At 38.5% G+C, this 25,964-nt stretch overlaps 1 protein-coding gene across 3 annotated transcripts in view; it reads right to left on the bottom strand.

Moving 5' to 3' along the window:
• The window catches only part of FGF14 (fibroblast growth factor 14), a 617,422-nt gene that overhangs the window by 180,259 nt on the left and 411,199 nt on the right, over nt 1-25,964 (bottom strand). Inside the window, exon 1 of one of the 3 annotated variants that reach the window (XM_040487126.1) lies at nt 20,103-20,147. The exons of the other annotated variants lie outside the window; for them this stretch is intronic. The gene's annotated coding sequence lies outside the window, so the exon portion shown is untranslated. Of the gene's footprint in view, nt 1-20,102; nt 20,148-25,964 lie in introns of those variants that run through there. 3 annotated transcript variants of the gene reach the window in all.

Here is a 25,964-nt window from a genome sequence, read left to right as displayed (position 1 = left end):
TTAATGTGTGGCTATGAGAACACAATTCCAAAGCTGTAAAGAATTATGAAGCAGTCATTCATGAGAAGGTAATTATTCAAATATCTTCCCTGTGATTGGAGGTCTCCTGAAGATCTCATGCTCCCTTTGACCTCTCTACATTGCATACATTGTTCCCTCTACCTAGAATATAATATGAAACACTTGCTAAAATCACAGTTGGAATAAGGCAATCATAGGCTTGACTGTGTGTTCTTGAGCAACTCATTTAAGCCTAAGTGTCACTTCCCTCTTCTGTCATAATAACACAATACGGTTATTATGAGAATTCAATGGCAACATTATGAAAGACACTTAGAGTGTGCCTGTCACACAGGAAAGTCAACATATAGTAGCTATTGGTAATAACTCTTCATCACTCCCTTCTTCACTTTTTCCATCTTTAATAAGAGGTCTCACAGGCATCTCATGCTTAATGAGGCCAAGATTAAACTCTTAGTCTTCCTTCTCAAACGTGTTCTTCTCCAATCTTCCCTATCTGTGGAATGACAACTCCATTCTTCTTGTTCCACAAGTCAAAAATGTTGGCATCATACCAATATAATTTCTTTCATATGCCATATGTAATTGCTCAGAAAAATCTACTCAGTCTATTTTCAAAATACATTCAAAATATCATCACTTCTCCTTTCCTACCACTGTCTCCACTACTACCTACCACCATCATCTTTTGGATTATTATAAAAGCAACCTAACTGGTCTCCTAGGATCCACTTTTGCTCTTCTTTGATATGCCCTTAACACTGTGGCCAAAGTGTTGAAAATATAAGTAAGATTTTATCACATCGTTGTTCAAAATCTTACACCTCAACAGAAACCAAAGACCTCATGGTGCCTACAATATCCCATATGATTTGTTTCCACATCTGCCTTCACTTGTTCTCTGACATAATTTCTTCTTCACTTTCTTCATTCACCAGTTCCTGTTCCTCACACCACCTGGCATGCTCCTATCCTATAGCAGGACTTTTATACTTTTTCTTCCATCTGACTTTTTCAACCCCCTCAATTCTTTGCTCACATAGTATCTTTTCACATGAACTCTTCTCTTACAAATCTATGTGAAATAACACAGTCCATCTCTTCCTTTCTCCGTGTTATGGCCTACACAGCATTTATACCTTTTTAAAATTCTATATATTTCCTTGTTAATTTGGACTGTCTTGCTACTTTGAAATATATGAGGGAATATATTTTGTTTCTTTTGTCTACTGGCACATTATCTAGCGCTTAAGATGGTACCAGAGTAGGCACTCAGTAAATATTTGTTTATTGAAAGAATTAAGGAGTTGGATACATAGATAGGTATTACCAAGTAAGAGGAATAGGAATCATGCTTATCCTAGGCTGTCAGGGATGAATTACTCTGCGGTACTTGATCTCTTTAAGCACCAAGGTATCTAAAATTCTATCTGGATTACACATAATCTCAACACCATAAAAAGGATACACAGTGAGTACTTTAGCTTTTGCTTGATGACTTAGACTCAATCTATGATGACATGTAGTTTGAATTCTGAATTCTAACAGGGATACCCTTGTGCTTTACTGAAAGATATGAGACTGATTCTACTTGAACTGGAGAGAACTGTTCTAGTGATCTTTTTTTTAATCCAGTATTATTAACATAGAGTGTTATCTTTCAGGTGTACAATATAGTGATTTAACAATTCTGTAAATCACAGTAAGTATACTCTTCATCCCCTTCATCGATTTCACTTATCCTTCCACCCACCTCCTTTCTGACAGTCACCATTTTGTTCCCTATGTTTAAGAGTCTGCTTTTTGTGTGTCTTTCTTTTTTCTTTGTTTTTTTTTTCTTAAATTCCACATATGAGTGAAATCATATGGCATTTGTCTTTCTCTGACTGACTTATTTCAGTTGGCATATTACCCTCTAGATCCAGCTATGTTACCCCAAATGACAAACACACTAATTTGAAAAAATACATGCACTCCTGTTTTTATTTCAGCATTATTTACAATAGCTAATATATGGAAGCAACCCAAGTGCCCATCCAGAGAGGAATAGATAAAGAAGATGTGGTATATATACACAATGGAATATTACTCAGCCATAAATAAGAATGTGCTACTGATCTTTGTGACTCATCCTCCCATACCCAATTTTCTTCCTCACTTTCACATTGCCAGTTGACAATATGCACCTTTTCAAACTTGACACATGTAATCCATTGTAAATTAGAAACATTTATGGATGTATTTATCAGAAGTATCTGTAAATATAAAAGTAAATGAATTTTAATGGAGGAAAGTATATAAACAAGAAAATAAACAAGAAATTAGTCTTATTAATATTAATTTCATTAGCAATGGTGCTTTTTCCTCCTGACTTCCGAGTTTTTGCTAAGCTCTAGGTGACTTTGTTGCATAGGCTGCTTATGTTGCAATGGTTTACTTAAAAAACGGTACATAATTTTTGAGTTTGTTTCAACTTTAAATAAACAGAAAAGGCCAAAGAATATATTTTGTGACCTTGATATCTATATTAGATGCTATTTTTCGCAAAGTAAAATTTTTGTTAATTAAGATTGAATACCTACCCACTAATTAAAGTTCAAATTCAAAATCATATTTTTTTCTGTGACAGTATTATTGACTTTTATTTTAGATTCAAAGAATAATCTAAGTGGTTATTAAAGTATCTTAAATTAATTTTCAAGAAATAACTGATTGCATTAATGTTAGAACAATCTTACTGATGCATTTTGCTGGATACATTTATTTCTAGTAAGCAACAGATTTTCATCTTCTAAAAAAACCTGGAAGGAATTTTATTGTCACTTAATATTTTGATTCAATAAAGAAAAAGTGAAAACTATTGGTACCAAAAACTTGTGAACATTCTTTCCTATAGAAGCAATACCAGATTGATACTAGCAGATGGTTTAACTTTACAAATCTAGCGTATTTTTTTTAAATCTGACTAATACATTGGAAAAATGTTCTCAGTGGTTTCCAGCCTTCTATATTAAATTAAACCCAAAATATGCATAGCATTCATTTCAGAGTTGTGAATATGGACATATCTTTCCTTACTCTAAATAAGTAGTGGGAGATGATAATAACACTAATTTTAGTAATATATCGGTTAATTAGTTTTTTTTTTTAATTTTTTATTTTTTGGGACAGAGAGAGACAGAGCATGAACGGGAGAGGGGCAGAGAGAGAGGGAGACACAGAATCGGAAACAGGCTCCAGGCTCTGAGCCATCAGCCCAGAGCCCGACACGGGGCTCGAACTCACGGACCACGAGATCGTGACCTGGCTGAAGTCAGACGCTTAACTGACTGTGCCACCCAGGCACCCCAATTAGTTTTTTTAAAAGACAAATATCTTAAAAGAAAAAAATATGTCCAAAAAATTGAGAAATAAACATGAATTTATAATCTCAGTGCAAAGATTCTGTGTGCACATGTATATAATCTTACCTATAGTTGACATGGTAAACAATATCTGTGCAATGATTCTTAGAATGGCCACTTTGACAGCAATTAATTGCTCTAGACTGATTTTGTTCTTTGTATTTAGTATATACAGGCTAAACACATACATAAGCATGTGTGTCTGCACACACATGTATACATGTACACACACATGCACACAAGCATGTGTTCAAAAACACATAACTCGATTCCTCACTCTGGCAAAAAGAATTATGAAGCAATTATTTTCCAAAGGAAAATGACTTGCAAACTCTAAGAATCAACTTCAAGACTCTTAGAAAACTAGTTTCATTACCATGTTAAGAGTGGGCAATATCTCTCTAAATTTACTTTTGAATTATTTTCAATAATGGTTGAGTGGAAATTAAGGATATATTTATAGATTTTAGTCATAATCCTTTAAATGTAAATTAAGACTACATCTCTCTCAATTCTTAAAACACCGAAATAATATTTGCAGTATAGTCTGTGAAGAGCTTTACCATGTATTGAAGTAGGTATCCTGATCTCCATTTAGTAGAAGAGGAAGGTAAGCCCCTGATGTGTTAAATGAGTCCTGTGTTTACGCTGGTAGGAAGTGGAGGAGTCAGATCTTAAGCTCCTGCTTTTCCTACCACACTATGTCCACCCAGCACTCAGCTATTGACAGCGTAGGTCTCTGTCACAGCACCAAGTCTAGTAATGGGGACTCATATGGGATCTGAGGACTTTCAGCAGTTTCATGCATGGATTTTGTATTATCTGTGATTCCCCTGAATTTATACTAAAAGGAAAATGATGGTATGCAAGTGGACTTTATGCCGACTGGCTCACAGTGTTCATCCAATTCTTTTTTAAAAATATTTTTAATGTTTATTTATTTTTGAGAGAAAGAGAGGGGGGCGGGTAGGGGCAGAGATAGAGGGAGACGCAGAATCTGAAGCAGGCTCCAGGCTCTGAGCTGTCAGCACAGAACCCGATGCAGGGCTCGAATCCACGAATGGCGAGATCATGACCTGAGCTGAAGTTGGACACTTAACCGACTGAGCCACCCAGGAGCCCCAGTGTTCATCCAGTTCTTAAGGAGACCTCGTCTAAAGCAAGAATAAGAACCACAAGTGTAGAAGGAGGCAATAATAATAGTAATAATAATATAAAAGAATGGGCACATAATACCCATTAATAGGTTTTCTGACTATAAAAGTTATACATGCTCATTGAGAAATAATTGCAACATAAAAACAAATGATAAATAAAAACCAACTCTGATCCCAACATGAAAACTTTTAAGTGTATTTTTTTCTGTTTTTTTTTTTTTTTTAATCATTACATGAAAATGTGCTACCCTATTTTTGGCACAGTTTAGTGACTGAGAAGACATAATTGAGTAAAAGCCAGTGTATCAAAGCATACATTTTAACTTTAAAAAAAAAATGTTTTTATTTTATTTTTGAGAGAGAGAGAGAGACAGAGCACAAGCAGGGGAGGGGCAGAGAGAGAGGAAGACACAGAATTCGAATAAGGCTCCAGGCTCTGAGCTTTCAGCACAGAGCCTGAAGGGGCGCAAACATGAACTGTGAGATCATGACCTGAGCTGAAGTGGGCCACTTAATCGACTGATCCACCCAGGCGCCCCTCAAAGCATACACTTTAATCATATGACCTGGAAGTCCATCAGAAACTACCATACTCTAAAACACCGGCAAAAACCTCTTACAACTCAGAAATCACTTTCTTCTAAGTTTTGCTGTACATGTTCTGAACTCTGGGACCAGTTCTCATCTTAGTGTTCAGAGTTTTAGAAAGTCTAGCTAAATATCTTAAGCCTTAGGTTTCTGGAAAAGTTTACATGAATCCTCTTCTGATCTTATAATCTACCTCCTAAGATGACACATGTGAAAATAATTTCCAAAGTACAATGCACCTACAAAATGTTATAAATCGATGCCATATTCTTGAGCCTCGTCCTATTTAGTATGTAAGAACTAAAAATTTAGATCCTTAAATTATTCCCTTGAATCTTCCTCAATAACCTATACGTTTCCTATTGTTTCCGTAACAAATTACCATAAAGTCAGTTACTCAAAACAACACACATTTATTCTCTCCCAGGTCTAGAGTTAGGAAGTCTTTAATCAGTCTCATTGGGTTTAAGATGTCTACAGAACTGGTTCCTTATGGAAGCTCTGAGAAAAGAGTCTGACTGCTGGCTTTTTGTTTTGTTTTGTTTTCTAGAGGTGAACTTCATTCCACTGTTCACAGTCCTTCCTTGTTTCTGCTGTCACATCTCCTACTATTGATTCTGATCCCCCTGCCTCCCTCTCACGAAGATGACGTTGGGCCCACCCAGGTGATTTGGGATAATCTGTCTCAAAATCTTTAGTTTAACAACATTGCAAAGTCCCTTTTACTATATAAATTAGCATAACCACCAGTTACATAAATTAGGACTTAGACACATTTGGGGGCTATTATTCAGTCTATCAAACCTACCCTGTATCTAAAGCACATGGAAATAGAGCCCTGCCTACCACTTGACAATCACCCACCCAGCCCCACTACCACAGACAGGATAACTGCTCCAGAATGACAGATTTTAAATTACAGTCCTGTAAAGACACATATATATACACATATATACATATATATATTTCATATATATATACACATATATATTTCATATATATTCATATATATATTCATATATATATTTCATATATATATGAATATATATGTATATATATACACTTAATATCAACTGTTTGCTTGATTGAATCTCTGACTACCGTCTGCTTCTGTATCTCAGTTGCTTTATTCCCTGCTCAGGATGATGTCTTGTCATTGGCCACGCCTCTCTGATACCACCTGCTTACCTGAATTTCTTATGACTTTAATTATTGCATCTCTCAGGGAAAAAAAAATGTTGTTGAAACAGAGCCACTGTGCTCCCCCGTGGGTTATGAGGATGCATTTTCTGAGTCCCACATAAATCCATGAAAAATTTAATTTCTTGAGTTTAAATCATGCCTTTCATGAGATTTAGGGCCATGGAATCGAGCTGAATAAAACTAAGGCCAGACATGTGATGCTCTGCAGGATGAGGTTTGGAGCCTAAGGCTATCACCAAATGAAGGAAATAGATTCTGAAAGCCTTTTTTTTCCCTATTCCATTTTCATTTTTATGTGGCTGTAGGGGTAATAGATAATTGCTGTTTCCTTGTAGAAATTTAGACTGGCTCCTTAGGTAAGAATTTGCTTTAACTGTAGATTTGACACTAACTACAAACGAAAGGTATCCTTCAAGTCAAAGATTTTTAAAGGAATCAAATATTTCCCTGAGCTTGATGTGGACAGGGAAAAAGGAATCTCAGAAAAAGAACTCAGGCAGAACACAATGGAGAATTTTGCATAAGCAAAGTTTTGGGCCCTGGTCTCTAAATTTCTCTCTGCCTACTCCTTCATCCCTGTTGTCCTTTCTGTGAGTCTCTCTGAGCTTTGAAACTGGTTTCCAGAGATGAGGTGCGCAATGGTTGCAAGAAGTTTTTGGCTGTGAGTCAAAACCAGTAGATACACTGCTTTGCAGGTTTCATATTTTTATGCCTAATTGGCAACACCAAGACATATCAGCAAATTGATCTCTCCCCGATGGGCAGGGATGAACCGTTCAAACAATTATTTTTTCCCTGGATGCAGTCAGCTGGGCTAAGGAGAAGACAGCTCAGGCCACACTCACAGGCCAGTGCTCATCCCTCCATAAAATAGGCTTAGAGATCCTCTCAAGAGATTTTGTTCTAGCAGGAAAAGTCACAGCTTAGTTCGTGCCAGACATCTTGGACTATAGACAGGAGACAGCAATTTAACAATGTTTATACTACAAAATTTCCATTTTAGCCCTTGGTGCCTTACTGAAAGAGTCAGACAGATATTCAAATGCTGCTTTCTGCTTTTTAGGTATGTTTTGGCAGAAATAAACCAGGTATCCTCACTCTCTGACATTTGTTGTAGCTTCTGTTTCATGAGTGTAAAGTGCCCCTTGACATGCCCCTTTGAAAGGGGCATTTGACCTTCCCTCAGTGAATTCATGCCCCCTGGTCATGGGGATAAAAGGTAGAGAATCTAGTGAAGGGTACTGTGATAGCGTTGTCTGGAGACAGATGGTGGCTACACTTGTGGGCACAGCATAGCATTTAAACTTGTCAAATTACTGTGCTCTGCACTTGAAACTACCATAACACTGTGTGTCAAATATACTTCAATAGGAAAAACAAAAGTTTCTGCCCACCGACTCCAAGCTTCTCAACCTCCAGGGATGATCTCTTGGATCCTTAGCACTCCCAGCCATCCCAATGCAGAGTTCCTGACTTCAGAGCCTCGAACATGCCCACACAACACAGGTACTGGATCAGCGTTAGTCAAAGGGAGGAAGAGAATAAGAGAGGAATAGCCTTGGGTTCTAGGCTTTTGCTCTCATTTCCCCACTCCCACCATCTCATGGCAGGTGACATGGAAACTTTCTAGAAACAATATCTTCTCTAAAGGAAGCTACTCTTACTCTTGGAGCACGAAAAGAAGAATGAGGCATGGAGACGTCCTCAGATCTCTGAATTTTTGCTATTCTCAACAGACATGGAAAATCACTATATGTGCATCAGAATTACATCCTGTTTCTCAGTGCTAATTATTTATGGATTTGAACTAAAATCTTAATTTGTTATGTTATATCCCTCTTTTCCATCTTTAAAAGTTAGAATAAGGAGTAACACTAGAGATGATTGAATTTAATAACCCCAATTTACTAATCAATAAACTCAGGCCAAAGGAAATTAAGTAATTTAGTAAGTTAAATAAGAGTTAATTAGGAAGCTAACTGGCCTGGACGCCATAGCTCCTGATGTCTTGTGCAAGGGCCTTTTTTTGCAGCCTGCTACTTCTTCCAAGAGCTTGGCTTCACTGGAGAAAAGTACCCACCACACTGTCTCCCTTGCACTTCTGGAACACAACTACCCTCTCTCCCTTCTTGCTAAGAAACAGGCCATTATTTTTTTCTGTCTAGATCCTCATGTGATTCTTAAATAACCTGAGTTGTCTATGAATTACAGTTGATCCTTGCACAGCATGGGGGTTATGGCTGTTAACTCCGCACACAGACAAAAATCTGTGTTTAACTTTTGACTCTCCCCAAACCTTACTAATAGCCTATTATTGATGGGAAGCCTTACCGATAACACAGTCAATTAACACACACTTTGTATGTCATATGTATTATATACTGTATTCTTATAATAGCATAAGCTGGAGGAAAGAAAATGTTATTAGTAACATCGTAAAGAAGAAATAGTTACAGTTCTGCATTGTATGTATCAAAAAAAATCTACTTATAGGTGGACCCATGTACTTCGAACTCATGTCGTTCAAGGGTCAATGCACTGTTATTTGACATTTGCACATAAGCTCCTGTAGGTCAATATATTCTTAAAAGAGATAATTTTTATAAAAATATATATTTGTTTACACGATCAATCTACATTTGTGCATCCATTCATTAATTCACTCAATTAACAAATCTATTGAGTACTAATTTTCCACCACTATGCTTGACCCTGTATTCTAGATATTAGTAAAAAGTGCATCTACACTCGAGCAGCTCAGAATATAGGGGAAGATGGCTGCATATGTGTGTGAGACCAAGTGTTACAGACGCTGTGTGTAAGGTCTTTGCAAGAAGAGTGGAGAGAAAAGTCAATTCTACCTGTGTGGGCCAGGAAAGGTCTCCTGAAAACAGTAACACTTCAAGCTGAGTTTTAAAATATGGGAGGGGCTCCTAGGTGGTTCAGTGGGTTGAGTGGCTTCAGCTCAGGTCATGATCTCTCAGGTGATGAGTTCAAGCCCTATGTTGGGATCTGTGCTGACAGCTCAGAGCCTGGAGCCTACTTCAGATTCTGTGTCTCCATATCTCTCTGTCTTTCTCTGTCTGTCTCTGTCTCTCTCAATCTCAAAAGTAAACAAACATTAAAATATGGGAGTTATTCACCAGATGGATGAAGGGGACATAGGGATTCCAGAGAAAAGATGTCAAATGAAGGAAATGTCAAGTTAAGACACCTTAATGTGTGAAGGCAGGTGAAAAAGCTCTGTGCACCCTAACCATCTAGTCTGTGTTGGGAGAGGGGTACAAAGAACCTCAGCTGGTGGCCAAATTGGGAGTCATCCGTCATTTGGAGAAATTTCCACCAGCTGTAGAACCAGCTGAACAAATAAATATTATAGACTGAGTCACAGAGAAATGCTCTTCCATATGGATTTGTAACATGACCCATGAATTTACCTGTGTATTTCCATGTCATCTTGCTATATTCACCCTGTGCTTTCCCCATACTTTCCTGTTAATCTGAGCGGCAGGGTCGTTGGAGTTAAAATGTGCACAACATGGGATATATGTGTGATATGTGTCGCTCAACACATAAAAATAGACTGAAATGTTTATCAATGTGTGGTGGGTTAGCACTATTTATTGATTTTTATTCTTTGTAATTCCTCCCCAGCTTTTCACAAGGAGCCTGTGCTACCTTCATAATCATAAAAGGTTAACATTTTTAACAGAGATGTTTGTTTAGAATAAATAGGAGGACAACACATACATAAAGAAGAAAACCTTTACATTGAGCTGAGGAACTAGCTGTGGACAGCCATCATATGATTAGATTATTCTTCTCAATTTCATACAAACTTATAAATCCTTTCAACGTGAAAGCATCTTCTATTTTTGTGGTATCTAAAGCCTTGCATTTAGAATTCTTAAACGTCAACATTCTTCCCTTTCCTTTCCTGCTTTCAAAGATGTAAAATATTATTGTTCCAATAAGATTTTTTGAAACAAATAAAAAACCAAGAAAAACAATAACATATTTTTCCTTGAAAAATCAAGATTGGAATCTGTAACACAGCCTTCAATATGGCTTTTTAGAATCTGAGTAACATTATTTATGGGTTGAGAGTATTTACAAGGTCTGGTGTCATAAACAGCAAATTTAATTTCCTGTAATAAAGTATTACTCTCTTTAGGGCCACACCTTGGCTCCTTGATAAACAGACCTGATTTTATTTATAGCACACTCATGTCCCCGTATTCCAGTGTTAACATATACTGATAAACACAAATATAATCTCTGTCACTGGGACACTCGGTTCTCATGATGCCTTCTGTATGGTTATACAATCACACAGGTTCTTTTTATTTTACGTAAGAGGAATGTAGTCACTTGCAAACTTTTCTCTGCCAACTTTCCTGGTTAGTTGGTATCAACAGTTTAATTTTATTTTCTTTACAGAAGTAAAATATTCTATACTGTGACAGTCCTTGCACATTCAGTTTAGATTCACGTGCGTGCACGTGTGCGCACACACACACACACACACATAAATAAATATTGTTAAACACTCTGGATCTGTCAAGAAAAATAAAAATAACTTCTTCCACATAGAGTTCCAGAGACTGGATTGTTAAATTCATATTTACTCTTCTGCTCAGAATTTCCTAGGAAGAAACCTTATAATCATCTAGTCCTATTTTGTTCTCACAATCCTTTTAAGAGGTCATCTGATTTCCATTTGAACTCTCCAATGACTTAGGATCCAACAGTTCAAGAATCCTCTCCTTTTTCACATGACTTGAATTTTAGAAAGCTCCTCTCAGGATTGAGCCCAAAGCCCGATTTTGTATTGCCCATTGGAATGAAATACGATTCCTTCTTCTACATGACTGTCTTTAAGCATTTTATCACAACACAAACCGTCTGTATTTCTGTCCTTCTAGTTTTAGTGCATACATTGAAATAACACTGACCCACCCATGAGAGCTATCGCCAAGGTCACACAAACCTACAGATGTTTTTCTGCTGGTCTCTAGAGTTCAAACAAACCCTTTCACTCTTGCCTTCTCTTCTTCCTTGTGTTTGGCTTCCTAAGTCCTTATACTTCCCCCCACATTGTCTCAGTTTCAAGACTTAACACGCATTTTTTTCTCTAGGCCTTTCAGGGACATTTTAGTTAGTAGTATACAGTCACTTTCCTTGGCACTTCAGAATATACATTTGGATTTTCTCTTTAGTTGCAAACACTGAGACCTCAAAATGAAGCTGCATACATCTTAATTTTCTTAAAAACACTGACTGGCTGTTCACCTCTCTCCTCCTCCATTATGTTTGAAAGATGAGAGAGATTCTTAGCTTCCCTCAGTCTTGTCTGTTTTGTTCACTGCTCATACAATGTGCCCCCAGAGCCTGGCATCATGCTTGGCTCACAATGACTCAGTGACTGGTTGTTGCATAATTTTGGAACATTTATTTCCTCTGGGTGAGCTGGACAGGGTGCTGATGGCCACAGTAAACCCTCAGGTCAGAGACAAGTGGGGTAAAGACTGCAGTGGGTATGCACCCATCACTGTGTCCAGTGGCTGAAGGAAATGGTTGATCCACCCTGAACCTTCCCAATGCATCCATAGTCTTTTTCATATCACTTCCTGTTACACATTTATTATTTTAGTCCAATAGAGCTTACAGCTGCTGTTTGTGAGAACAACATAAGAAACTCATCAAACTAACCTCTGGGGATGGGTGGTCCCCAAGCATAAAAAGCTTCTCTAAAAGCTCTCTGAGATCAATATTAAATTCTATGATATTATGTAAATGATCAGAACATTTCATTCAAATTAAGGGCACATTTTTTTCGAAGGTTTTGTGAAAACATATTTCTTTCATGTGCTGACCTGTAACCTTGCTCTGTAATTTTTTCTCTTAGCATATGGAAAACAAAGTTCTTTAATGGAAGATAGTCTGACACTTATTTTGAACCCACTGGAAATGTGCATGCTGTTCTTTTCATCATTTTTTATATAGGAGATCATAATGTAAAATAAAAAATATCAAACATAATTTCATCAGAATAGTTCTGGGGAAACTTTGATTCTTGGGTCTCACGTAATGAGTGGCTGAGTTGAATTAATTCAAGCTATGGGCAAACTTCCTAGAATAAAGCATTTTTTTTAAATAATAAAGTTTTTGTCAGTCAGTTGTCCTTACCAACTTTTGCTAAGTCTCTCCATTTTTTTTTATTTACAGGAAGTTAAATTAAAAAAAATAAAGCACTTAGGAAAATTTCTAAGGGCAAGAAGCAGGTTCTAAAATTCTAGGCCTAGACATTTTTGTCTCAGTTTTTAACACAAGGGACAAATTTAGAGGGAAGATAAGACTCCAAACAGATGATTTTTGTGGTCAAATTTGGTGAAGTGGATGTTAAAATCCAAGGGTGAAACAGGACCAGCTAACCAGCTATAAGTGACAACCTGAAGTACTGTTTTCTGTCATGTGTTTATTTTTCCTTTCTTAAAACAATGTTTTTTTTAACCTTAATTTTTCAGTCCATCCATCTCTCTCTCTCCTAATTGGTTCTTCAAAACAAAACAGAAGGAAACAACACAAATGTCCATCAATAGGAAAATGGAAAAGAAACTGTGATATATTCATAGAATATAGTACATTTAAAAAAATACCAAATCACTGCAGTACACAATAACAGAATAAGTCTCCAAAAAAAAAAAAAAACACATTATTTTGAGAAGTTAAAGAAGGTAGACAGAAACAAGTAAAATTGTGACTCCATTGAAAAAGTGCACCTGCTATCTGTAGACATTAAGAGTCTCTGAGGTAGGGGGGCCCCTAGGGGGCTCAGTCGGTTGAGCGTCCCACTTCAGCTCAGGTCATGATCACACAGCTCGTGGGTTCGAGCCCCACGTCGGGCTCTGTGCTGATAGCTCAGAGCCTGGAACCTGCTTCAGATTCTGTGTCTGCCTCTCTCTCTGCCCCTAACCCACTTGCATTCTGTCTCTGTCTCTCTCAAAAATAAATAAAACATTAAAAAAAAATTAAGAGTCTTTGAGGTAGGGATTGGCTGGAAAGGGGTAGGGGGCTTTCTGGGCCACTAGAAATACTCTCTCTTAATTTGGGTAATGGTTATAGGGATGCATACATTTGCCAAAATTCATTCAGCTGTATACCTAAAATATTAGCATTTTTATTTGTGTATGTTATACTTCTATAAAGTCTTATTAGAAGAAAATTTAAAAAAAGCAGCAAAAGCAACCACTCAAAGGAACTGGTAGCTCTGAGCACAATTACAGCACATGGAGTCTGTCTGAAAGTCCACATTGCCTCACTCTACACCATTATCTCCATTCAAGATCCTCTGACTGTGGGCAGAGATGGGGGGCGGGGAAGGTGCAATGCCCCCCTGCCACAGACAGACCCCAGGTGGTTGGGTAATTCCATAGTCCAAACAGTTACAGAGGAAGCCCAAATCTAGCTTTTGTATTAGACTCATGAAGCTACAAAAGCACATTATAGAACTGTAGATCCAGTACATTGAAATCAAAGAGAAGGAAAGAAAAGGCAATTATTCCCAAGAATACATTTTAATAAAACATTTCCTGCTGAAGTTGAAAGCAGGAAGCTCATCACTTTCTATAAGTGGGTTTAGGCAAATTGTGACTGAGTTGATATAAGACAATTATGCTCCTTCCAACCCCTTCAGGGCTGCCTCCAGCAGCTCCTTGGTCTCCCGACATCCACTTTTGAGTGCCTACTGTCCAGGCAAAGTTGACCCCTCACATCCCACTAAGGGACTGGCTAGGTGCTTTCTGGTCTTCATGCCCGAACTGCCTCCAATCACAACCCCAGCATGCACACATTTACACAAAACCCAAAATGCACACCGATGTTGATCCAGCAAATTGTTCCTTTTCCCCAAAGGGCTTCTTAGTTATCATCTAGTTATTGTGGTTGGTTCATCTGAGAATGCATGAAATGCATTCCCTTTTCCTGCTCAGGTAACGTGTTTTAATTTTTTAAAAAAGATCTTTAAATGGTGCATAAAATCTCAAAAGAGTAACATATTGGTATTCAATGAAGGAAAAGATTTTGAAGGCTGGAGGGTGAGGATTGAAAGAGTCCTGCCATGATCCCAAGTATCCTGCACAAACTAATATTTATTGAGTGCCAGGCACCAACAGGAGCGGACCCTTAACATATATCATCTCTTTTAATCCTTGAGACAACCTTAAAAGGAATGATCCTCCCTTCCACTCCCTAAATGGGGAAGCAAGGATACTGCAAGGTCACAGCATCTGTACTTTCTTGAGGCCAGATCAAAACTGCTTTGTAATGCCCAAACCATGAAGGTTATGGGCATTTATGTGGCAAAGGAATAAAAAGAACTTCACAGTATATTTGCTTGGAAGGATACTTCTAGTAGGGATTATTGAGAAGAACTGAGTTTTGAGGGATGCACTAATCTGCCACTTGCCCCCAAGGGTTCCTAAAGTCATGTTTGAGGCCATATCTGTTCCCAGACACAGCTGTCACCCAGGTCAGGGACACAAATCACCCACCTCATCCTTCTAAATATGAGGGGCAGATCACTGTGGATAGCCAAACATTGGCATCTCAGGGGCATGTTAACTGTTTGTGGAAACCATGGGGTAGATTATTTTAGTGTCTGACACAAAAGATCTAGAATCTAGGGCCACATGCCCAGAAATCAGCATCAGAAATCTATCCTCAGGAGCTTAGCTGCTCTCTTCCTATAGTTCCATTTCTCCTGTTTTTCAGAGCATAATGAGTCATGTTGTCTGCCACTGTCTCCCCAATGCCCAGTACATACAGAGTGTCCACAGTATTTGTTGGAAGAATAAATGAAAGATTGAATGAATGAGAGAACACACCCATAACCCTGATCTAATCAGTTGCTCGAAAGCCTTAATCTACGCTCCATGAGATGTTTGCAAATGCATGTTCTTTCTCTAGACATGACAATTAGTGAGTATACTGGGGTAAATCAGCTCAGCAAAGTTAGATAAAAGGGGTTGGATAAGGGTTACTGGAACCAGCAGAATGAAGGCTGTTTTTATACAACTCATATCTCTGTGAAACACACATAAACACAGCAGCTCCAAGCCTGCCTCAGCCCTGAATAATGTGGTTTGAGAATATTTTAAATCCGCTGTCACTGTGGATAAGATTCTCTCTCTGCATCTATCTCCTTGTATGGGTTAATGGAACTAATTAGAGATTATGAATATATTAGAATAACTTCCCATTTATATGACATTAACATGCAAGCTGTTTGTTACAGCTGGAATTTATATGTTGAAGTCCTCACCCGCACTACTCCCAAATGAGGCTATATTTGGAGCTAGGACTTTTAAAGAGGTGATTAAGTTAAAATAAGGCCCTTAGTGTGGACTTTAATCCAATTTGACTGGATATTTAGACACAAAGAGAGACACCAAATGCACACACAGAAGTAAGGCCACTTGAGGACACAGGGAGAAGGTGGCCATCTGCAAGCCGAGGGGAGAAAGCTCCAAAGAAATCAACCTGGCAGACATCTTGGCATTGGACTCCCCACCTCCAGAACTGTAAGAAAACTACTTTCTGTGATTGCAGACACCCAGTCTGTGGTGCTGTGTTAAGGAAGCCCTAGCAAACTAATATACTATGTGAAAACAAACTCACTCTTGGCAAAGGAAAACTCTGAAGTCAGGAAGGCCAGCCTTCACTGCTTAGATCCGTGATTGCTTTTTACAGGCTCTCCTCCAAGGTGCCCCTGAGGCTGGGGCCTGCACGGGGCCTAGCAATGCACTGCTGTGCTGATATCCATGGCTGCAAGAACATGCAACTAACTCATCAAGTTTTCATTTGTGACGTCACAGTTCGGTCTTGGAATATAAATCTGTTTGTGGCTATAAAGCACCACCCCCATGCATCCAGAGACCACTTTCAGCTATTTGCTGAATGCGCAATAATGAATTTCATTGGCATACAGTGTATTTACCAGAAATGATTTTTCTTAATCAAGCACTGCGACAACTAATTATGATGAACATCTGATGAAGAATGTCTTTATGAAATTAATGTTTACCATGATTCCTTCTGCTCTTATCTCTTGGGTTGATACTAGATATAAACAGAGGAAGAACATTTATTTAGTCCCTAATAAAAATTGCTACTAAAAATGACACCATGGCATGTTTCTCCTGATTTAACCCAGGCAGAAAAGAAAACCTCACCAAAATAAAACTAGCATAGTTTTCTCTGTTATCAGTCAATACGAATTACATAACTTGTTTCCCTTCTAAATGTGTGTCCTTGGAATCTCAAAGTTAAACTTATTCTTTGACTATACTTGCTACCTTCAGCCTTACACATCTAGGATGGAGTGCAGAAGACTAGTTGAAAAGCATGGTTGGGAGGTGAGACGAGGTCACCTGTCCCTCTGGCAGTAAGGAGGGAAGCCATGTTTAAGGAGAGAGGAAGGGAGGCACAGGCATTTAGGGAAGCCATGATTCTCCACTGGGAGATAAATGAGAACAGTGCTCCCTGCACTCACCTGTCCCTTCAAGGTGAAAAGGAAAACAGTACAGGGAGATAGAGTGGCCTACTTTCTATTCTTTCAACACACAAAGCTTGAGGCTTTGGCACAAATTTCTCTTTTCTTTCTGAAATACTTGGTAGAACCCATCTTTTCCTGTCATTTAGGCTTCCACTCCGGTATTGCCTCCTCACAGAGATCTTCCCTGCCCAGCCAATCTAAGTAACTGTCTGCCCTCTTTAGATGTCATCTTACTTTCCTTGTCTGCAGAGATCTTTTCTCAGAGTGATAGCTTGTCTCGAATTTTTGTCTTTATGCACTCGTGATTTTTCTCCCTCCATGAGAACAGAGGCCTTGTAGGTCTTGTTCGTTGCTCTGTTCCCAGGCCCTGACACAGAAAAAATTTCAATAAATATTTTTTGAATGAATAAATGCTTCAGAGATGCTGCAAATAAAATGTGCTTGTGGGAAGATCTGGAAGACAGAAAAGGGAAACAGAATATGGTAAGAATAGATAAAGTTCCTAGGGAGATAATACTCCCAGTGGGTGATGCCTGTAGGATGTAGAAAGGGGATGAAGTTTGATTTTGCTGGTCAAGTGACACCTGAAGAGTCAAGAAAGAAGAGCCTCATGAATTGAAAGCAGCAAAATCGTGCAGAGACTGATATTATTAGCCTGCTCAGTTCTGGTGCCTACAGGCCAACAGCTTCAAATCTCAAAAACTGAGATTTACCACAGTTTTTGGTACACAGTTTTGGTACCACAGTTTTTGAACAGAGGAACAGGGACTGAGTTGCAACATTTCCATATAATTTAACAATCTTCATCAATGTGCATCATCTTCACCTAAGGCTTTATGGTCCCTTTTATAGCTGTAGCTACCCAATCTTGAAGCTGATAAATACTGAAATTCTATAGTAGCTGTTAACTAGCTAAATGAGATTTCTTTCACTAGAATAAATGGCTATTTGTTGATTTCCATAAACTATACCAGCATAAGACTGTTTATCCGTGCATCCCAATGCTTTTTCTTCCTACAGCAAAATAAAAGCAAAAACAAAAACAAAACAAAAACAAAAACCCACCTCTAGCTTTCACTATATACAAGTACACATTTTAAGAAGAAATTTAAAAGAAGAGCAAATGTCTGTCCTCGGTTTCAGCAAGTCTCCTGATAGGTAAAATTTGCTGGGCCCTCTGCTGCCTGTTTTTGGCATTGAAACCCATGAAGCCTCTCTAAAACTAGAAATCTTGGAAGAGAAGCCATCTCTAGTTAGGCTTTTATCCAACTGCCCAGTTAAATAGATTATATTCTTAGATTACAAAATGTGCTTCAGAGATTTAACAAGCTAAATTGTCCTTTAATATTTTGAACAAATTAATGGGAAAAAATCTCATTTCAGTAGTCTTCTCCTCCTCCTCTTCCAAATCTACGATGAATGTACTAAAAAGGATAAATCCAGGTACATTTTTGGTGAATTATTGTTTGAAATGATCAAAAAAAATCCACCATAAAATTTTAGTTGACTCTGCTTATTGAACAACACTATGTGTAATCTTTATTGGATAAAATTATATTTTCTACTTTCTTAATATATTAAACTTCAATTATCTTAAAATAATGGTTACTCTGTCGTATTCTTAGATTTATAGAGTCAAGTCATTAATTGATTATTGAACTAATATAATGCTAACCAAAAAAAACACCACAGAGGTATCCTTTCAGAATATATGCCTTGAAGCTCTTATGTGAAATTGCATCCTGGTAAAGGTAAAATATTCCTTACATATAGGAACTGTACAAAGTGCAAAGTGTACAAAGTGTGGTGCAATTATCTTATTTGCCAGTAGTGGGCAGTGTTACTCTAGTTATCACCACAGAGTGACTAGGGAAAACCCTGCTAAAATCTCAGAAAGTGCCTACTCTATTTCTTTAAATAGATCAGAGTCTGTAACATCGGTGACTATTCTGAAAAAATAATAAAATAAATTTGAGAAAAAGATGTCAGTGTTGTTCTTGGACACCTGAGGACTATTAAGAAATAAATATTTACATTTAAAAATAAAGTTCTCATTTGATTTTGTCTTTTAATTTATAGGATATATCTATTAGCTGCCGATAACCCAGGAATTCTCATTCCCAAGTATGCCTCATGCATCTAGAAAAGATTTCCATCCAAGAAAATGTTGACGATAGGGAAGAAACACACTTAACTGGCCCCAGCTAACGCTTCAGTTCTGGGCTCCCGCAAACTAGTTTTGAAACCCTAAACAGATCGTCAGGCTCTCTGATCCAGGTCATCTCCTGTCTATAAAGGAAGTGCCTAAACTAGGAAATCACCAAAAACTCCTACCCCAACGTCTGTGTTTCTGTGAGTCTCAGGACAGACTCGAGCAAAAAGCTTTTGCTACAATTGTGCAATTGGGTAAGGTGTTATGTATTTAATTCCCATCCCCCCCCCTCCACAATATTCTTATAGAGCAGCTATTCCTTCTGCAGTGAGCCTAGAAACATAAACTCCAGCCCTCAGGGCAAGTATAATGAAAATCAAACTGCAGAGCTAATGAAAATCAAGCAATGGGCTCAAAATAGAAGCCACTTTCTACCTTGCACGGCAGAAGAGTATAATTTGCCATGATCAGGGAATTTACCTTGTGCCAAACAGGTATTATTAGTATGCCCATTTTATAGATGAGGAAATTGAGGCACAGAAAATTAATATCTAGTCCATGGAGAATAGCTAATAAGTGCTGGCTCTGAATTTTGAATCCAGACAATCTAGTTGTAAAACCTATGCTTCTAAAACCACTGCGTTGTGCTCTTTTTAAGTTCCATACTGACTCTTGGCACAATACATACGTCTTCTGCTGCGTGCTAGATTGGGAATCGCTTGAGGATAGGAAAGAGAGCAGCACGGTGGAAAGACACAGACCAGGGGTTCTCAACTCTGTGTGACATCACCCTCCCCTCAAGGGACATTCGTGATATCTGGAGAAATTTTTGGTTGTTGCAATGCAGGGAGAAGTGTTACTGGCATCCAGTGGGTAGGAGTTAGGGATGCTGCTACACATTGTATAATGTTCAGGACAGCCCCCGCAACAAGAATTGCCCAGTCAAATTGTCAAGGATACTGAGGTTGGGAAACACTGCTTTGTAAGAGAAGCTGGGTTTGAATCCTGGCTCTGTCACTTACCAGTTGAGTGAACTTGTGCTCTTTATGAACTTGATCCCTGAACCTCTCAGTCTCTTCCCTTAAAAATGGATATAAAACAAAACAAAATAAAATAAACAATAAAATAAATCTATATCTATATTATCTGTCTGACAACTATTGTTGTGGGAAGGACTGATCGCTTTTTTTTAAATGTTTATTTATTTTGAGAGAGAGCGTGGGTAAGGGGCAGAGGGAGAGGGAGAGAGAGAGAGAGAATCCTAAGCAGGTCCCGCACTGTTAGCACAGAGCCGCCGATGAGGGGCTCAGTCTCACAAACTGTGAGATCATGACCTGAGCCAAAATCAAGAGTCTGGACGCTTACCCAACTGAGCCACTCAGGTGCCCTGGACTGAGTGCTTCTTAACTATGAAGTTATTTATATGATTTTTTCAAAGATAGTGCCACAGAGTCTGAAGAGCAGAGGTTTTGGGGTCAAAGAGGCATGAGTTCTCAAACCTTCCAAGCCAGTTTCCTTCATCTGCTAAAAAAAGAAAAAAAAAAAAAAAAAAAAAAAGTTGGATTTCTCCTGACAGTTTTCTCAGCATTAAATGAGCTGATGCAAAGAGCCTTCATAGTTTAACTCTACTCTCCACAGACCGCAGGCCTTCCTTCCCAAACCCAATCCAGTTTTGTTTAGGTATCGACCTTAGCTCAGGCAACCAAGTGCCTCAGGAAAAAAAAAAAAAACCACCCCTAAAATTCAGAAATCAACATCCATTGAACTGATGCAATATCAATCCAGTGCAGTTCTTAAGTGACAGAATCAGTATCAGTCATGTGACCTAGTTCTGGCCAATGAACTCAGGGGACTAGAGAAAGTGGTTTTCATTCCTAGGAAGTAGGCCCAGAAAGAGACAACCTCACTTTCCCCCTAGATGTTACTTCTGTTTACGGTGCCAAGAACTGCTGTAGTCACTCTGCTACCAGGCTGAGGAGGAAACCAAGCCCACTGATGGCAGGAAAGGGAAATGGGCAGATCTGCCCGATGCACTTTGAGAGTAGAGTTGAAGTACGTGCCAGCCACATAAACCGGGTTCCCTTTGGACTTGCTGCAATGTTTAACAATAAATGTCCTTGTCGTTGAAGCCAATTTGATTCAGAGTTTTTGTTAGCTGAAGTCAAAAACATCCAAACTGGTACAGGGGGAGCCTAGGACCTCGCCTCTGTCCAAGTCACCTGCATTACTCTTGGGGAATAGGTTTCCCTCCATTTCCTGCGACAAATGTGTACGCCCAACTAGCCTAACAGTCATAATAAAACAGAATTGGAATAGAGCAGTAGAGAGGGGCCTTTTGCCCTTTTATTCAATATTTTAAAAATTATGGTAAAATATACATAAGATAAAATTTACCACTTAACCATTTTTAAGTGTACAGTTCAAGGGCATTCAGTACATTCACACAGTCCAAACATCACTACAATCCATCTCTAGAATTTTTTCTACTAGCAAGACTGAAACTCTGTGCCTATTAAGCATTACCTCCATATTCCTCCTCCCCCAGTCCCTAGCAACCACCTGTCTGCTATCGGTCTCTGTGAATCTGACCACCCTAGGCACCTCGTTTAAGTGGAATTATACAGTATTGTCCTTTTGTGACTGGCTTTTCTCACTTAGCATAATGTTGTCAAGGTTCATTCATGGTGTAGGATGTCACAGTCTCCTTCCTTTTTAAGACTGAATAATATTCCATCGTATGTATACACTACTTTTGTGCATCCACTAATGGACACTTGAGTTGTTTCCACTCTTTGGTTATTGTGAGTACTGCTGCTATACCCATAGGTACAAACAGCAAGTTTTGATATGGCAATCGATTTTTAATCTTTAATGCATAGTTAACAGTCTAAATCTGGGGTTGTCAAACCGTGACCCTTAAATGAAATCTGGCCTGATAATTGTTTTTATAAATAAAGTTTTATTGGAACACAGTCAAGCCCATTTGTTTACATATCATCTAAGGTAGCTTTCCCCCTTACAGCACAAAATGGAATAGTTATGACAGAGACTGCATGGACCGTGAAGTCTAACATATTTACTATGAGCACTTTTACACAAAACTTTGCTGACCCCTGGTCTAAATGGTATTTGAAGAACTAGACTTCTAGCTGATCCTCTGCCTCCCGTATTGCTCACCTATCCCTCCTACCCCCAGTTCTCCACCTGTAAGACTATCAGAGTAAGTTTTCTAAAATGCAAATTCTACTCTATTAATCTGCTTTAAGAACTTCACTCAGGTCCAGCCATTGGCAAAGCTGGAGCCACAGCTCCTTGGGACACCATCTGTAACGCCCATGAGCCCACCCTAGCCACTTCTCTCTGCGTCAGTGCGACTTAACTCCATCTCGAGTGTATCATTCCCTCTAAAAAAGATTTTCCTTACTCCTCAAGAACCTCGCCTTGCACAAAGTATTTGTGCAGCCAATGTTTATTGAATAAACGAGTGGATTCATAATTTTTACCATAAGATAGCTGATTCTTGGAGAGGCTGGTGTTTTGTTTTTACCTTTTTATTACTGGTATTTTTTAAGTTTATTTATTCTGACAGAGAGAGAGAGAGAGAGAGAGAGAGAGAGAGAGAGAAAGCGAGTGCATGCAAGTTGGGGAAGGGCAGAGAGATGGAGAGAGACAATCCCAGGCAGGCTCCATGCTGTCAGCACAGAGTCCATTGCAGGGCTCAAACTCACAAGCCATGACTGATCAGAAGTCGGATGCTTACCCGACTGAGCCACCCAGGCTCCCCTTACTTTGGGGTTTGAATGATTGTCCAAGCCTGCTGAACATGCCAAACAGAAAGTGCACGAAAAAGACCAGGGGCACTGCTAATGGGCTTCATCATCCTTAAGGTCCTTAAAAGTCAGAGTGGTCACTTAGAATGAATCTTTCAGAGATGGTTGGATGATATATGTTTGATAATTACCTTACATTTAAATGTTTGTGTTTTAGGGGCGCCTGGGTGGCTCAGTTGGTTAAGCATCCGATTTTGGCTCAGGCCATTATCTCATGGTTCGTGAGTTCGAGCCCCACATCTGCCTCTGTGCTGACAACCCAGAGCCTGGAGCCTACTTCATATTCTGTGTTTCCCTCTCTCTCTCTGACCCTCCCCCACTCACGCTCTGTGTCTCTCTTTCTCTCAAGAATAAATGAACATTAAAAAAAATTTAAAAAATAAATGTTTGTGTTTTAAAATTATATTTTCTCAATACAAGTAATAAGTATTACTCAAGTGTTTGTTCTACTTTGAATTCCATTCTTTGCCCTGAAAAGCAAACTGCTGCATAATATTAGGATTTAATACCATATCATGTCAACATAGCTACACACCCATGAAATGCACCTGATAAAAATCTGTGTTGTGCATCACTTCAAACTATAACATATTGTTTGTTATTTATGGCTGTTAAAATACTATTATATTATCCAGAGAGTTAACTTTAAAAAAATTTTTTTTTAATGTTTCTATTTTTGAGAGAGAGAGAGAGAAAGCACAAGCAGGGGAGGGGCAGAGAGAGAGGGAGACACAGAATCCGAAGCAGGCTCCAGGCTCTGAGCTGTCAGCCCAGAGCCCGACGCATGGCTCAAACTCATGAACCGTGAGATCATGCCCTGAGCCAAAGTCAGAAGCTTAACGAATGAGCCACCCAGGTGCCCCCAGAGAGTTAACTTTTACAAGTTTTTAACATTTATTTATTATTTTTGAAAGAGAGAGAACACGGGGAAGGGATGAGAGAGAGGGAGGGACAGAGGATCTGAAGCAAACTCTGTGCTGACAGCAGAGAGCCCAATGCGGGGGTTGAACTCAGATCATGACCTGAGCCAAAGTCCAATGCTTAACTGACTAAGCCACCCCGGTGCCTGACAAATATTTTTTTATTTTGAACCTAGTAATGTTATTATCTGTTATTTCTAGAGTAAGAACTCTTTAGTTCCCAGAATTTTTAATCACTTAATGCTGAGATTTTTTTTAAGAAAGTAGGTTTTCTTTAGCATGAGTTATCTCCAAATACATAAAAGGAATAATCCAAGGGCGCCTGGGTGGCTCAGTCAGTTGAGTGTCCAACTCTTGATTTCAACTCAGGTCATGATCCCAGGGTTGTGGGATCAAGTCCCACATTGGGCTTTACACTGAGCATGGAGCCTGCTTGGAATTCTCTTCCTCCCTCTGCCTCTTGCCCGTTCTCTCTCTCTCTTTCTAAATTAAAAAAAAAAAAAAGCAATAATCCAACAATTTAATGGTGGGAAAAAAAGGCAGTTTAAAATAGGACAGTTCTTTCAGGGCAATTAAAGAGTATTAATTCAAATAAAACTTTAAAACTTTTGGAGTGTCTGGGGGGCTCAATTGGTTAAGCATCTGACTCTTGATTTTGGCTCAGGTCATGATCTCACAGTTTGTGGGTTCAAGCCCTGTGTCAGGCTCTGCACTGACAGTGTGGAGGCTGCTTGGAATTCTCTCTCTCCCTCTCTTTCTGCTCCTCTCCTGCTCTTATGTGCTATCAATCAATCAATCAATCATCAATCTTCACTTTTAAGGAAAGGAAAAGTTTGTTGAGAAGCATTTATGTCCAAGTAGGCCATTTGCATGCATTTCCAATACAATTTTGTCTTTTGTCAACTCTGAGAGTTATATTCAAGAGTTCCTTCCAACTTTGCTAAAATTGAGCAATGACTTATAGTAAAAGTCAAGATGAAGCAAAGACATATGGTCATATATGGAGAAGGCATATTATGAAACAGTGTTGGAGTAGTTAATTTATTAGTCATTAAAATGACTACATTGCCCAAGGTATAGCATAACAAATGCACATTGAGAATTAGTGTTGTCAAACAAGTATATAGGGATGATTGAGAGAGAAAAAAAGGAGAGAGAGAAAGCTGCACTGTCAAAGGGGCAGACTTCTAGATTCTTCTAATGATGTCAGCTTAATTACAAATACTGATATTAAAATGACTTCTTTAGCAATGATATTAACTAAGTCCCCAACAAACAAGCCTTGTTAATGACAAAGAAGCAAGAGTTACAGAGATTTTCTTTTTTAAAAAAAGAAGAAATTAAAGGAGTTTGACACACAGATTTCACATTTGCATAAGTTTTTATAATTAATACAATCACGAAACACTCATAGAATAGGACACATACCAGCTCTAATTTTCCCTGAAATTTTAAGACACAAACATCATCTTTCTCCAACTTTGCAACAGGTTTTTTGTTTTTTGACTCAGTGTTCCATGCATTAAATCCAATTCAAGTGACTATGATGATCTCATTTGCAAGAATTTGAAGACATGTAAAAAAGATTAAAATTGATTTCCTTTCTCTTTTCATTGTGTGTGGGGGAGGGTAGTGGGGGGGAAGTTACAAGAATTATGTGATGGACTAGAAAATAAGAACAGTTTTCCTACCTCATCAGTGATTTTATTAGCTTACATTTAAATTAAGATTTCAGTGCCTCAGTTTCTCTTCTTTGAAATGATCCATGGAGTTTCTGTGGAGGAGATTGAATTTTGGCCATCAATTGAGAACACAGGCCAACATTTCTCTCTGCCAGGAAACTTCTGTCCTAATCCTGAATGCAATCACTGCACAGTGTGTATGTCCATGATGTTATGGTCTGATGAGCTGGCAATCTTACGTATCTACAGTTTCTTTAATATTCTTCCCCAGTGCTCAACTGTAGGCCAGCAGAAACCTGAGGGACCTTGCTCATAGCTCTATGGGGCCCCTGGGGTACTATTTAGCAAATGAATGCCATTTACAGATACTATTAATTTGGTAAGTGCTGAAAAGTAAACAGAAAACAAATCCAATAAAGTCACATTGGTGCTTAGAAATGCATGCCCTTTTG

This window comes from Herpailurus yagouaroundi, unplaced genomic scaffold, assembly GCF_014898765.1.
Source record: "Herpailurus yagouaroundi ecotype Mexico unplaced genomic scaffold, PumYag 164, whole genome shotgun sequence".
In the NCBI taxonomy this organism is placed as follows: domain Eukaryota; kingdom Metazoa; phylum Chordata; class Mammalia; order Carnivora; family Felidae; genus Herpailurus; species Herpailurus yagouaroundi.
This window is presented reverse-complemented; position numbering and strand designations above follow the sequence as displayed.